Source organism: Protopterus annectens, chromosome 2.part0, assembly GCF_019279795.1.
Source record: "Protopterus annectens isolate FY-2018-M chromosome 2.part0, PAN1.0, whole genome shotgun sequence".
Lineage (NCBI taxonomy): Eukaryota > Metazoa > Chordata > Ceratodontiformes > Protopteridae > Protopterus > Protopterus annectens.
Window position 1 is genome coordinate 1191795968 of NC_056728.1, and position 15686 is coordinate 1191811653.

A 15686-nucleotide genomic window follows, 5' to 3' on the forward strand; every position below is an offset into this window, starting at 1 on the left:
AGGTTCATGACTACCGCACCACAGTGGAGGATATAGGTCTGTGACTACTGCACCGTGGAGGACATAAAATTTCTTCCACTGTGGTGTGGTAGTCATGGACCTTAGGGTTAGGGCTTGGATTAAGGATAGTGGATAGCCCTACTATCTATCCACTATCCTTAACCCAAGCCCTAACTCTAAGGTCCGTAACCATTTGCTCAAGTGGTGTTCGCGAAAGTGCACTTTCAGTGAAGTGCACTTTCGCGTTAGTGGGCATCTACTACCAGATTTCAAAATAGTGTAATTTCGATCTCCAGTAGTAGATCCATATATATATATATATATATATATATATATGTGTGTGTGTGTGTGTGTGTGTGTGTGTGTGTGTGTGTGTGTGTGTATATATATATATATATATATATATATATATATATATATATCCCCAGATATGCTGTTTTTTCCTAATACATGAATATTCAATATGTATGTCAAGCTAATAGTTTTAATTGTCCCGATATCTCACTCCATTGATTAATTACACATTAATAATTACATAGCTTTGTTTTGTGCTTTGGGGTGCAAGGGTGTTACCTTGCATGCTTGATGGATCTCGCAGTTGGTAGTGCTATGCCACACCATCTGCATTATCCTAGGTATTCTACTGGCTGTGGTTAGGTTTGGATAATGTTTTTCCCTGCTTTTGGAATGGCATATTGTGGTTATGATTCAGGCCACTTTGGAAACACATTTAGATGAGGATGGTTGGCTGTTTTAGGTAAGTAGCTAGTGAAAATCTGAAGTAGTAGTTGGGGAAAGGGGAGGGTCTTCCAATTGACTATGACTTACCGAGTATTTTTTATATGTTACAGGATAGTGAACACTGGGGCCTTGAAGGATCACTGGGCCAATATTGTCACCCAAGCTGAAGCTCTGTTTCAGGATGCAACAGCAGCAAAGCTTCCAGAGCTAGGTCATAGGGAAGGTCTTCCAGGTGAAGCAGGCCAAAGTTGCAGAACATGAAAGAAGAGGAAGGCTGATGGCCATCCAGAAGGCCAGGAGTTACTCAGGGCCAAGAGTGAGAAAGCACAGATGCAGGAATCTGACAATCCCATAGCTGTTCTGGGGACAGTCAATGTACAGGACCCTGCTTAGTATCACAGTGCCTAGGAGGGCTTCAGGTAATTATCCTGTTACTGTTTTTTGGAATTGGAGGAGGATGATGTTGAATGGGATATATTTTTCAAGATATCACTCCAAGGGATAGGGCTCGATTGTAAGAGTTAATCAGGTCTGCTGAGAGGATGCACATAGGAGACACACTGATAGTAGGATATGACACATGCACCTATGCTAACATAGGCATACCTAAGGAACAGTTGGGGATATTGGCAGAGCCTTTATGCTGTGTTTATGCTCAGACACTAGAGGTGCATGATCTCTTCGGACTTTGGATACTGTTATCCAAAGAGTCAGATTTATTTTGAATACCTCATATAGCTTTATCACTTAAAGAAAAAATTTGGTGAGGAGATTATGTAGACTTCATTCACCTGTGGGATACTGATGGTGTTCAGCATTTGGCTGAGGCAGAAGACCCAGAGGCTAAAGATTTGGTTGCCCCTTTAGTGGCAGTTGGATATAAGACGGTAGGTAGAAACAGATCTTGAACATGGGACAGTTGGGTCCTAGGCTTAATTCATTTTATGGCACTGATAGTGGAGAAGGATGCTTCACAATGTCTGCTGATGTTAGCATATTTTATTATGATTATGGAGGCTCAGATATGATGTGCTTGTTTATGGTATGACCAGCACTTAGGAAGCTTAAAGCACTGCATAAGTCACTGAGATGGGAAAAAAGATATGGTGATGCCTGCTACTCTTAGCATATTTTATTAACATTAAGGAGGCTTAGAGATATAGGGTGAGTAGAGTTAGGTTATGGTACGACTAGTACATTAGGATGCTTGAAGCAGTAGATAACTCTTTGAAATTGGAAAAGAGACATGTTGACACAAGGCTCAGCACTATGAAAGCTAGGCCAGGGAGTCTGCCTTGAAGGTCAGCAGAAGACAAGGAGGTAAAGTCAGTATTTGCTGTGCCTTTAATAGGGGTAAATGCTCATGTCAAGTTGTTGATTTGTGCATTCTTGTTTGATTTGTGAGCAAGCACATGCCACAATGGCATGTTGGAATAAGGACAACGTAGGGACTACCATTACAGCTTGGCTTTGGAAACAGGTGGAATAGGGCTCCAGCAACGTAGGGTGATGGAATTTATGTGGCTTCAGGAGTCAGTGTCCTTTTTATGGCTGACTGTTCAGGCCAGCCCACCCATTCCCCCAGTAAGGTGCATAGCCTGACATTTCTGTTGGCAGGGTATCACAACACTGCAGCAGTGAAAGGCCTGTTAACAGCTTTTAAAGCAGGTTTTGATTTGCAGTCTTAAATTACAGGTAGCCCAGTGGTGACAAAAAGTTTGACATCTGGAAATGCAGGAATGGAACAGGCTGCAGCTTTACTTGGAAAGGAAATAACAGCAAGAAGGGTTCACAGGTCCTTTTGAAGTCCCACCATTTGACCAGTTTTGGGTTTTTCTATTAGGGCTGCTCCCTAATTTTATTTAATTTACCATTTGTCATTCCAAGAAGGGGGTTCAGTTAATAACCATATTAATAAGGTGGAAGCTAAGGTACAGTACACTGGAAGATGCTGTGCACTTTGTAAAAATGTTTACAGACCCCTGGTTATTTAAGTTGGACATCGAGGTGGCTTTTCTTTTGCTACTCATTAAACAAGAAGACTGTACTTAGCTAGGCATGTATTTAACTAGTATGTTTTTCTTTGACATTGCATTGTCAGTGGGATATGCAATAACTTCTATATGTTTTGAGAAGTTCAGCATGGCTTTGCATTGGCTGTGGTGGCAACATGTCCTAACAGAGCATGCAGTTTATCATCCCAATGATTTTTTATCGACTAGGTAAAGTCAGAAAGAAACAAATGCAGCAAAACAAGTATTTCTGGAGTTGTGTAGTGAGTTAAGGGTGTCATTGGTTTGTGATAATGTGGAAGGCCTTGCAAAACAGTTGAATTTTTTTGTGTTTGGAGGTTGATGTAGCCAGTGGTTTATTTTGCTTACCTCTAGACAAGAGTGACAAGCTGAGGGAGTGCCTAGTTGTTTTAGCAGGAAGCATAAAGCTCAAGTGAAACAGTTTACAAAACTTTTTGGCTTGTTAAATTTTGCCTGTAGAGCTATTGCTCTCGGCAGAGCTTTTAACAGATCTTGCTGATGGGGCCTGTCATAACCACCATTGGGATGACTGTATATCATGGCTAGGCAAGATGTCACTTTATGGTTGGGATTTCTTGAAGGCTTTAATGGTATTTCTTTTTGGTAGGAGGATTGGTTGTCATCTGGGAGTTGCATTTAGGGACAAAGGCATCTGAAAGTGTAGGTATGGTGGCAGTCTTTCAAGATTAATATTTTACTGCAGAATGGCCATCTGGTTGGCCACAGGAGTCAAAGAAGGAAATATGATCATAGGAGGTTACTAGGTTAATGGACTAGCGCCTTTGAAGCTAGCCATTCATGCCCCAATTAGCCCATGGGCTAGAATGGCTTTTGTGTATGCCTGTGCCGTAGAACCTCTACAAACTTCCCCTCACTATAAGGACTACAAGTGGTAAGCCCGGAGTGAATTTTTGATTTGTCATCCACTGGTTCAAATGACATTTGAATAGGCTTAGAGAAGAGCTCTGTTTCACATAATTAGGGAGTCCATTCCAGTAAAGAGGTTATCTATGAGACACATACCTGTCCCTGGAACATGTTTTGTTTATATCACAGACAAGGTTTAGATCCTTAGACTGGGTAATTCTACTGCTGCTTGCTTTGTGAATGTGTGGGAAATCCATCAGGACTGGATCAGAGAATGCCTTGTATGTCAGGCATATATTGCCCCTCAGTAGTCTGCAGGAGACTGAGTACAAGGACAGGATTTGAGGTGGTATTGCAGCATCACTTAGTCAATAGAAAAATAGTCTTTCATTCGGACAATGTGGCAGTCATACAGGTGTTGGCTAAGAAATTGGCTAGATCTATTTTGCTACAACTGTTGTTGAGGAAATTATTTATTTATTTATTTATTTGTCTTTGTTTATGGGAAAGTCTGAGTGTGTAATACCCATTTTCAGTGGAGGTCCAGGGAGAAAATCTCCATTTGCTTGCATTGCATTATATTAAGTTTCAGTTAAACAGAGTAGTTACATTTCTGTTTACATTTATACACAAACAGTTGTTGCATTTATACATGCTAATATTATACAGAGGTGGAATTTACTAAAAAGAAAGCCCACTTGCAACTTAGTGGATTGTACAGGCAGCAGTTATATATAAAAATTGTTTTGTTATTTCAGTAAGAGGTTGAGTGCATTCGGTTTAAGGACAGTTTTTGGAGAGTATCATATGGTGAACAAAAAGTGTCAACCTTGAAATGAGCATGTGTAGGACCAGGATTGGTTAAAATGTTGTTTTAGCAGTGGTTTAAAACTACTGAGTTTGTCTGAGAGTTTTATTTGTGTGAGGATACTCTTCTAGAGTTTACCAATGTACTGGGAGTGGAGTGAGTCTCCTGCAACATTATTTGACTTATTTGTAAGAAATAATAATTTGTTACTAGAGTGGAGGTCCCTTGCTGGACATTGGGGCAGTAATAAGTTATGTAGTGCAGAACACTTTTCGGGATGATAAATGAATTTGTGTGCTGTAGCTAGTTGTGAATATGTTAGGTAGCTGTGTAGTTCAAGACAGTTTAACTGCTTTAAGCTATTGCAATGGCTGATCCTATGAGGTAGACTAATGGCAAATTAAGCTATTTTATTGTAGCAGGAGGCAAGTTTCTTTGAGTATTGTTTAAGTTTGTTAGGATAGGAATAGCATATAAGAACATTTGCAATAAGAAAGTGGGAGCTTTATTTTTTTGCTGTATCTATAAGGAATCCATTGATCCTATAAAGGGAGTCTAGTTTCTGGTATGTAGATTTAATGGTGTGCAGTATATACTTGTCATATTTGAGACTGTCATCTATTATAAAACCTTGAAATTTACTGTGAGTAACAGTTTCAATGACAGTATTATTTGCTGACTTCATGGTATAAAATTGCTTTTGATTTTGGCAATGTTTTAAGATAAAAATCATTAACTTTGTTATTTTGGAGTTGAGTAGAAGGTTTGACTCTTTGAGCCAATTTTCTACAGAGGGGGATGATTTTTGGGTAATATCTTGGAGCTTATTTATTGTTAAGGCCACACAAATTAATGCTGAGTCATCTGCATACTGAACTAAGCTAGCATGGTGAGTGGAAGTGTGGAGGTCATTAATAAATATATTAAATAGGAGAAGATCCAGGATAGATCCCTGAGGGACACCTGTAGTAACTAACTGAAATGATGAGTCAGTTTTTTGCCATTTAACAGCTTGTTGCCATCCAGACAGAGAAGTAAAAAGTCACAAGGAGTACTGTGAAAGTCCTATTGAGAAGAGTCAAACGAGCAGTTGCTAGTGTGAGACAGTATCAAATGTCTTAGACAAGTCTAAGGACATGGTGGATATAAGCAGACCATCATTTCTATGTCAGTTTATTATACTGGTAAAATGTAGTAGAGCAGTAGTAGTTCTGTGCTGGGGCCTAAAGCCATGTTGTGTTTCTGAGAGCAGGTTATTTGAGGTTAGGTATTGCATCAGCTGCATATGGATGCATGCCTCTAATATTTTGGAGAGGGGGAAGAGAATCAGTATTAGTGTGTATTAATTAAACTCTGTAGATATGCCACCTTTTTTCAGTGGTATGATGTAGGATTTTTTTCCACAGTGATGGAGCACATTTTTCTGCTATGGACATACTTCTCAACCTCTTAGTGCAATAAATCTTGACAAAGTCTGACAAAATGGGGGGACAAAGGCCCCAAAATACGAACAGATTTTAAATATTGCTCATATAAACTTAGAAAGTTGCTCAAGTAATAGTGTCTGTGTTGGAGTGCATTTTATGAAGGATTTGAAGTCTGAAACTCAAATACATGTCAAACTCAAATACATGTCATTATTTAGTGACTTCAGTCTTCAGGTTACCCCAGTGATTTGCCAGAAAACCACAAATTTTATGAGCAACAGACCAAAAATATGAGAAAAAAATCTGGACAATCTGAGAAAATCTGGACAGTTAAAAGCTATGGCTATGGATCTGTTAAATAGTATGAACACAGGGAAGGTTATGATTTCTGCAGCCATTTTTAGGTAGTCTGATGGTAGTTGGTCTACAGCTACAGAAGTAATTTTTAGTTTAAGGATCAACTTCCTTATGAGCAAGGTGGGTACTGGACTAAAACTGAAGAGCTGTCAGTAGTTTTGACTGGACAGGGTAGAGAGAGGGCGCAGATGTATTAGTGTCTAAAATACATAATATTAATTGTATAAAGTAGCAATTAAACTATGTGGTGGTAGAGTCTGCCATGTTGTCTGTTTTTGGAGATGGAGTGGTGGTCTTGCTAGGGTGGAGTAGTTTTTTAACAATGGCCAAAATGTTTGGGCTGTTTTTATGTTTGTTTTCTTAGGTCTTCACTTATTCTGTTTGACATGGAGTTCTGCAAGATTTCTAAAATATCTAATTTGTTGAAAGGCATTTGAGTCCTATTTTATACCAGTTTTTCTAGGCTTTATCCATTTTTGTCATGGTTTTAGTAAGTTTTGATTTCACTGAATATTAATCTGTTGTTTTCTGATGGGCATGTGCCAGGTAAACTTAATTTTAGGTTGATAGTTTGTCTCATTTCCAGTTGAAAAGATTTCATTGGATGCCTTCCAACGCAATGTTTCAGGCAGTTTCTGCTCTAGATGAAGTGTGGCATATTGGAAGTCTGTATCAGGTTGGCTGCATTAATAATCATGGTCTAGAGCTACAAAAAGGCTTATAGTTGACTATTTTGGGTTTTATGGCTTTTAGGCACCAGTTCCTTTGCAGTGCAGGAGATGGTCTGGTCAACTGATGTAAATATTTGGTGTATAGGTGGAATTTATGGGAAATAGTTTACACTGTTAAGAGTGCATATGGCAGCTTTTTGATGCCCAGGCTCCTAGGTTTGCAGGATGTGACCAAGCATTGTTTAAATTTATATATTTTGGAAGGATGTGAGGGAGTGAGGTTGTAGGGTGTGGTAGAAGATTACAGCAAGGTAAGTTGTTGTTAAAGGTTGTTTTGCAGGCTTTTGGTGAGTGGTGAATATTAGGCAACAGTGTTTTGTGGTCACTTTCAGCTGTCTTTATGTACATATGGGCATTTAGTATTAGTCAGCTGCTGGGGTTATCCTGGAAACATGCCTATATTACTTGGGCAGTGGCTTTAGTCAAGTTACACAAATCTAAGGCATTAGAGTGGCCAAGATCAACATATTGCATTGCAAGTAATTTAAGATAAGTTATTATGTCCAGTGAATTGGGTATGATTATGGTCTGACTTGTGTGGATGTGAAAAGGAAAGATTTATTTTTCAGAAAAGTGTTGGTAAGGTAGTTTTAGGGCAGTTTACTCATATGATTCATAAACTCTTGGGGTGTCAAGGGTTGAAAGCACATTGTTTTTTATACCCATTCTTTTTAGATTGTGAGGGCTTCTAATCTGGCATCAGAAGGTTCTTCAATTGAAGTCATTAAAAGGGTAGGGGGTTGAGGATCAGATGCATTTTAGCATATTTTAAATAAGGTGTTTAAGTTTCTGGTTATTGTGTCTACTGTGTATTTTCATTTCTTGATAGAGAAGTGAATTAATTTCTTTAGTCATTGTTTTACTACATTTTTGATTGTTTTACAGGTGTCAGCAGAATTCTCATTATCAAACATTCCTTTGTTTACTGTGTAGCAAAACAAGTGAAGATTATTCTTCATGGCAGCAGATTAGACCTTGACCTGATGAACTGGGAAGTGATTTGGAAGGATTTCAGAGGTATGAGATGGCAACATTTGGTTCAGAAGTTGATGCCTACCTGGTAGATTGAGAGCAATGTCAACTTAGTAATCATTTAATTATGGGGGAATTATTTGGGGGTAGTACCTAAATGGGCATTATTAGCACAGATCATTATGATCTGATGCTATTGAAGTCATGCATTCCTGTTATTCTGTTAGTTTGACCTGATATCATCCTTTGGCTTTTTTGGAGATTGGCTAAGATTTTCAGAGCTATTGAAGTAGCTCACCATTTCATGAATCACTGAGTTTTATGAGCAACTAGGGCACTTGATTTGACAACTTTGCTGCATTAGGAATTTGCAGATAGGGACTGTTCTTGGTATCACACAGATGACATTCACCTGAGCAATATAGGGATTTATTTGAATAATTTTAACATCTGCTTATGTCTTCAGGTTAGTTTGGAAGCCTAGGGTCATAGCACGAAAGGGGGGGGCAGTTTGAGTAGGCAGGATGGTGGGCTTTAGAGGGTTCTGCATGAGAGACCCCTCTATTCCCCTTATCTTTGTGGCAGGATTATAATAAATGCTGTAAGCAGTGGCTTATTACTCAAGCTGGTATAGCTTACTACAGTGACAGGTTGTTGGATGCTGCTGCTTTAGTCAGGGTTGTGCAGTTCAGTGTTGACTTCATGTGTCTTACCAAGTTCCAAGATTGTTCCACAATAATGTTGAGCACTATATGAATGGGAAAGTTGTAGCAAGCAAAAATAATGCATGTTCCAGCAAAATTATTTTAATAACTTTATGGATGAAAGGTAATGCTGTTTGGAAAGTAGTTGAAAAACCTTTAATTTATTTCTGAAACTATTATATACAAACTGCAGACAAATACATTTGTAATTGATAGTTTCATGAACTGTTGCCATCAAAATGCATTCAGTTCTGCAGTACCTTGGTGTGTGCATTTTGTGAACTTTCCCAGGAGTAAACACATCCTTTAGTTATACATATCCCTTTCAGAGACTGGTAAAGGGTAACTGCAAGATATAACTGTACAAAAAGGGAACAGAAATGATTACATATATCATTTGTAGCATATTGGTCAAAGCACATTTCAACAGCAGCTTATTTTTCTGACAGGCATCTAAATAGAATAAGAAGATCAGTATTGACTGGCTGAAAATAATCATGTCATTGACAAAAGTGGATATGTATGCATATGCAAAAAAAGGGGAAGAGAAGCTTTTTGAATTTTGTTCTGATGAAGTTCCTTATGAAACAAAGGATAAAAGCTCTGTTTTGAGGAAAAGTGCTTAACATTCAGAGTAGCTAAATAAAGGTGTTTGAATTTTTATCTGGGTTGTGGTTCACATCATGTTTGTTACTGAAAACCATTGTTTTTCATTTGACTGCTGTCTTATCAGTTTACTGACATTTTTGTTCAACAAAGTATGTTGTGGATAGTAGGCTAGGATGGGGCTAATTAGCTGGGTGTGCAAGTATCTTGGGAGGAAGAGAACAGAGGAAGAGGTGGGCGAATATATAAGTCTGAGTAGGAAAGTGTAGCATCTCTTCAGTGTAGGTTAATAAATGTCCCTTTCCCACCCTCCCTATGTGATCAGCATGGTTTTAAAAGGGTCTGCACAGGAGACCCCTCTATTCCTCCTTTATTTGTAGCCTGATTATGGTAAATGGAGTGGGTGGTGGCATGGGTTGCTACTGTGAGAGGTTGTTAGATGCTGCTGTTCTAGTCAGGGTGAGTTGTCAATGCTGCCTTTCATGTGTCTTATCAAGTTATTGATGTTTTGTTTTCAAGAAAATATATTGCTTGATATACTATTTGTAGAAGAGACATGTTTTGAATGATAATTGTATATGCAAGTCCTTACAAGCAGATAACATTTTCTTAAAGAAGTTTGTTTGTTCTTTGAAGTATCATTCATGTCTGCCATAATATCCAAGCATGTGCAGTATTGTAGTCAGAGCTGAACTTAAATATTTAACTAGTTAGTCACATTATCATTAATGTATAATAGCATATTAGCAATATAGCATGATAGTTATAAACAATGTTATATGTATTGATGTTTTATCTGTGCTAATCCTCTTCAGTCAGAACTGAAAGAAATGATTGGATTTATTACAATACCATATAGGTTCTTATAATTAGAATAGAACCAAATGACTACAAGATCTACTATACTTTGCAGTTTATAAGTTTTATAACAAGCAAATGAATGTTTACAATCTAAATATTATGTATATCCTAACTCCTTTTAATTTTGTTAAATATGTTATACCTTTGATATATCATAACTTTAGAAGTAGCAGAGTGATGCTAGATACTAATTTGTGGGTAGGTGGTAGTGTTTCAATAGGATTGCTATTCAAACCAGGAGTTTTAAACTCCAATGGGGGGAGGGGATGGGAAAGAACAGCTCATGTATAGCAGTTTACAAATTTTTTTTTTTTTGGTGTCTACTATTCTTGATAGAAAGTTTACAGTTAGCAATCTCAGTTATCTCATATTTATATCTATCAGCAAGCAGTTCACTAGATACAATATTATTTTTTCATTACCACATTATTTACAAATGCACGTGTATTATTTGAAATACTTATTTACTGTTTCATATTTCAGCAGTTTGAAATGCTTATCAGTTAATATCAATGGATTAAATAATGGCTGTAAAAGGGGTAGTTTATAATTTAAAAAAAAATGTCATTCCCAAGTTATCGTTTTATAAGAAATGCACTTAATAAAAGAGGATTTAGACAGACTTAATAATAAACACTATTCTGTATTGACTAACCCTAAAATTCATTAAACTCCATGCAGGAATAGTGCTATTCCTGCATGGAATGGATCATGCCAGTGCAGCACAGCAGCTAGCCTTGCATATTCATGGAGGAGTGCTGCTGTATAACCTGCACATGCATGATCCATGAATGAGTGCAGGGGACGTGTCCTAGCATTGCTCACACAGTACACATGCCCCCTCCACTCTAGAATTGCCGTACAGCAATTCAAAAGTAACTAACAGCATCTATGGACACTATCACCACAAAACAGTGTCCATGAACAAAACACATTCATAAAAACCAAATAAACGACAAAAAACCAGTAAAAACAAAATCCACGTACGAAGACACAGTGAAAGAAGGAAACCAGTCAGCAATAGCGTACAACCCCTTTTAATTTCCGCTTTCGTCACAAGACTTCCTCAGAATGCAACAAAACTTCACAAATGACACCCTTAAATACTAATAATAATTACATACAAATAGATCTAAAAAATCAATCAATAAGGAACACATCAAATACTAACTTAATAAAACACCAATATTATTTACTTTATTAATGTGCAACTTCCTATACTTTAAAAAACATTTAATATTTATGGCATCATTAAGACCTGGAAATTTGTCAGATTTTAATCTGATCTGCCAAATCGTTTCACGTTGTTCCAGGTAATTCTTGTAATCTCCTCCTCTTAAATCAGGACGTACAGTTTCTAAAACAGAAAATAAAATTATTTTAAAAAAAGAGGAACAAACCTCTGAATGTTTAAAAAGGGCATTATTCTCATCCCTGGTTTTAATACTATAGAGGTGTTCCCTAATTCTAGTTTTAAGGCATCTGGTGGTCATACCGACATAAAAAGCTGGACAACCTGAACATAAGGCAATATAAACTACTCCTATGGAATTGCAATCCGCATAACCATCAACCTTAAACGTCCTGTCAATATTCTCAATTTTGATGTAGGGACCCTCAGAAATGAATCTGCATATGTTGCAAAAATGACAGTAGTGCATTCCTGTTTTGTTAGTACTTGAATTAGTTGGGGAGTAGTTTCGAAGCTCCAAAATTTTCTTCAAATTATTGTGCTTCCTAAAAACAAAAGATGGACGGTCACCTAAAATTTTTTGAACATCACTATTACCATTTATGATTCTCCAATTATTGGCAACAATTTGTCTAATCTGTCCCTCATCAGAACTCATATCTAATGAGCAAAAAATGTTTTTATTCTTATCATGACTTTGCTCTAACCTATCGTCAGTCAACACAATCAAAGAGGGGTAATCCAACAAAGCTCTAAATGAAAAGAAACATTTGCTCAGAACCTCATCCTTAATAATATTCAGCTCATTAATACGATAACCCCTTTTGTTGAATAGGGAAACAATGATCTCAAATTCATTGATCAAGTCACTGAATTTTGAAGTCATCCGACTAGCTCTGATGAACTGACCTCGGGGGATATTTTTCGCAACATGCTTAGGGTGATTGCTGAGAAGGTGTAAGTATCCATTAGTAAAAGTCTCCTTGCGATAGATCTTACTGTGGAACCTTAACTCGGATGTGTCCCAATACAAAAAGACATCCCAAAAATTAATCTGTAATCCAGAACTTCCTTTAGTAAACTTTAAAAAATCAGAAGATGAATTAATTTCTGATATCAAAGAATCAACAGTGTTGATATCACCTTCAATTATGAAAAACAAACCATCTATAAAACGACAATACAATTTAATGTCAAATTTCTGTTTTAAAATGGGCATTACTTCTGACTCCCAACCAGCCATAACTAAATTGGCAAAAGCTGGTGCTGCAGGGGACCCCATGGCCACTCCCTTTCTTTGTCTGTAATAAATGTCACCAAGCAAAAAGAAATTGTTCTCTAAAATAATCTCAAGAAACAATCTTATGGTTGAAATGGCATTGCTGGTCAAATTAAGATTTTTTATAAATAAGAAATCACATACAACATCAATACCCTCTAAGTGAGGAATACAGGTGTATAAAGAGACAACATCGATGGTGAAAATGATGTGTCTCATGGGGTCAAATTCAAAATTTTTTATAAATTCCCCAAATTTGCTTAGAAAATGCCAAGAATCTTTGATGAATGAATTCTCACCAGCCACCAATGGCCCCAAAATGCCATCGATGACAAGAGATATCCCCTCAGTGACCGAATGTGGTGATGAAACAATAGGTCTGAGAGGAGGGTCTCTGATGTTTTTGTGCGTTTTGGGGATACCAAAAATCACCCCAATGCGCGGCTCCTGTACCAAACAAAAATCATACACTTCACGACTGATGTCATTTGTCATGAACAAGGTGTATAATTCAGAATGAATAAACCTCACACGACGGTTGATGTCATATAAACTAATACGTTCATACTCTTCAGTGTTGTTGACAATTTCTAACATTTTATTATTATAAACATCTTGGGTCATGATGACTATATTTCCCCCCTTGTCACTCTTCATAAATCTGTAATGCTTACAGATTGATTTTAAATTCATGAGGGCTAACTTTTCTTCATGGTTCAAATTCTGAACAACTTGATTTTTCCCATGCAAAACGTTAGTAATATCATTGATACATTGTTCCTCAAACACTTTTAAAGTGTGATGTAATTGAGGGGTAAAGTCAGATGGTTTAATCAAAATCCTATTTTTTGGCTCTTTGTCTGCCATAAAATACATAAGATAAAATAAATTCAATTTCCTTGTGTACTTTTTTATATCTACAAAAATATCCCCAACAAATGAAGGATCCAGCCACTTATACGCTTAACGCTCGAATTTATTCAAAACACAAAATACAGCGTTTTCGCTTCCTGTATCAGGAAGCTTCCTCAGAGAAATGTAAAATAGCGCGAGACAGCGCTTTAAATAACAAAATAACAAAATAAATCAAGGTACGTACAACGTACTACATTGGTTGACCATATTGACAAATGGCATAGTTTACATCAAGTAAGCACAACCATTACCAAATGAATTAAAATAATAAAATAATAAAATAAAATAAATAAAGTAAATAAAATATGTGCATACGTAAGCATTTTTGTAATGTGTGCAATACCCATATAGCACTAACACTGTAGTTAGAAACTATAGAACATATCCATACAAGGCAATAAACATCTAAACAATGACATTGAGCCATCTTGTCAAGTAAATAACAAATCGCAAATGTAATACTTAAAAAGAACCTAGTTCAAGGATTTTAACAAAACACTCTATGAACACATGAAATGTGATCAGCTAATATTATCTATAGATTGTATTTAAAAATGCAACTAGTAAAACCAAATCATATTGTAACATTAATCCAACAAATAATGTACAAGTGGACACAGGAGAGTTACCTCTTATGTGATTTAAGTTTCAAAAATGGTGTGATGTTACAACTTTCATTTAAACCTGGGGTACTGAAAGCGTTCATTTTTAGTTGCCACAAGAGTTCACGTACCTCCAGGTTCAAAGATAAAGGACCACCTCTATAAGATTCAGGTAGGTGGTCAACACCCATAAATCGGAATGAGTGGCCAGGAAATGAACAAATATGTTTGGCCAAAGCATTCTCATTATTTCCAATTCTGATGGTGTAAATGTGTTGATATATTCTGTCCTTAAACCTTCTATCGGTCTTACCGATATAGAAGGCAGGACAACAAGCACAGTACGCTATGTAAATAATAGATTTAGTGTTACAATCAATCCTTTGCGTTATGGCATATTTTTTGTTGTTGTTGTTTGCAAAACAAAAACCTCCTGTTTTAATGTACATACAATATTTACAGAAACCACATGCAAAAGACCCTTTAATTCTAGATGTGACAGTATCTACCGTATAAGAATGTAACAAGTCTTTGATGTTTTGCCCACGCCTGAAAACGATATGTGGTTTATCCCCCAGTTTTTCAAATAAGGAACTGTTATTAGTAATAAGAGCCCAATTCTTATAAAGGATATCACATATCTGTCCAGAATCAACATTAAATACAATCTATAGATAATATTAGCTGATCACATTTCATGTGTTCATAGAGTGTTTTGTTAAAATCCTTGAACTAGGTTCTTTTTAAGTATTACATTTGCGATTTGTTATTTACTTGACAAGATGGCTCAATGTCATTGTTTAGATGTTTATTGCCTTGTATGGATATGTTCTATAGTTTCTAACTACAGTGTTAGTGCTATATGGGTATTGCACACATTACAAAAATGCTTACGTATGCACATATTTTATTTACTTTATTTATTTTATTTTATTATTTTATTATTTTAATTCATTTGGTAATGGTTGTGCTTACTTGATGTAAACTATGCCATTTGTCAATATGGTCAACCAATGTAGTACGTTGTACGTACCTTGATTTATTTTGTTATTTTGTTATTTAAAGCGCTGTCTCGCGCTATTTTACATTTCTCTGAGGAAGCTTCCTGATACAGGAAGCGAAAACGCTGTATTTTGTGGTTTGAATAAATTCGAGCGTTAAGCGTATAAGTGGCTGGATCCTTCATTTGTTGGGGATATTTTTGTGGTTACCAGTTTGTTCTTTCAACTTTTGTGAAGTTTGTGCTTTGTTCTACAACACATGGAGAGCCCTGCTACACCGGTTGTGTTTGGTCAACCAACCGTCGAGACGTCTGAAGTCTCCATCTTACTTGCGCAACTAACGCAAAAAATTGAACTTCTCAACAGTCGTTTCCAACTGTTGGAGGACGCATACGTTGAGCATAGGAGGTGCAATACGAGTGTTCAAGCAAATGTTGTATCATCTGCTATACCATCTACGGACACTCAAAACTCTATCCCGCCAGGACAGGCGGTTAGAGCATCTTGTTCTGATAATAGAAATGGTACCGACCAGGGATCTATTTCTCAACCCCGAATGGGCAATAATTTTGCAGCACGTAATGAGGCAC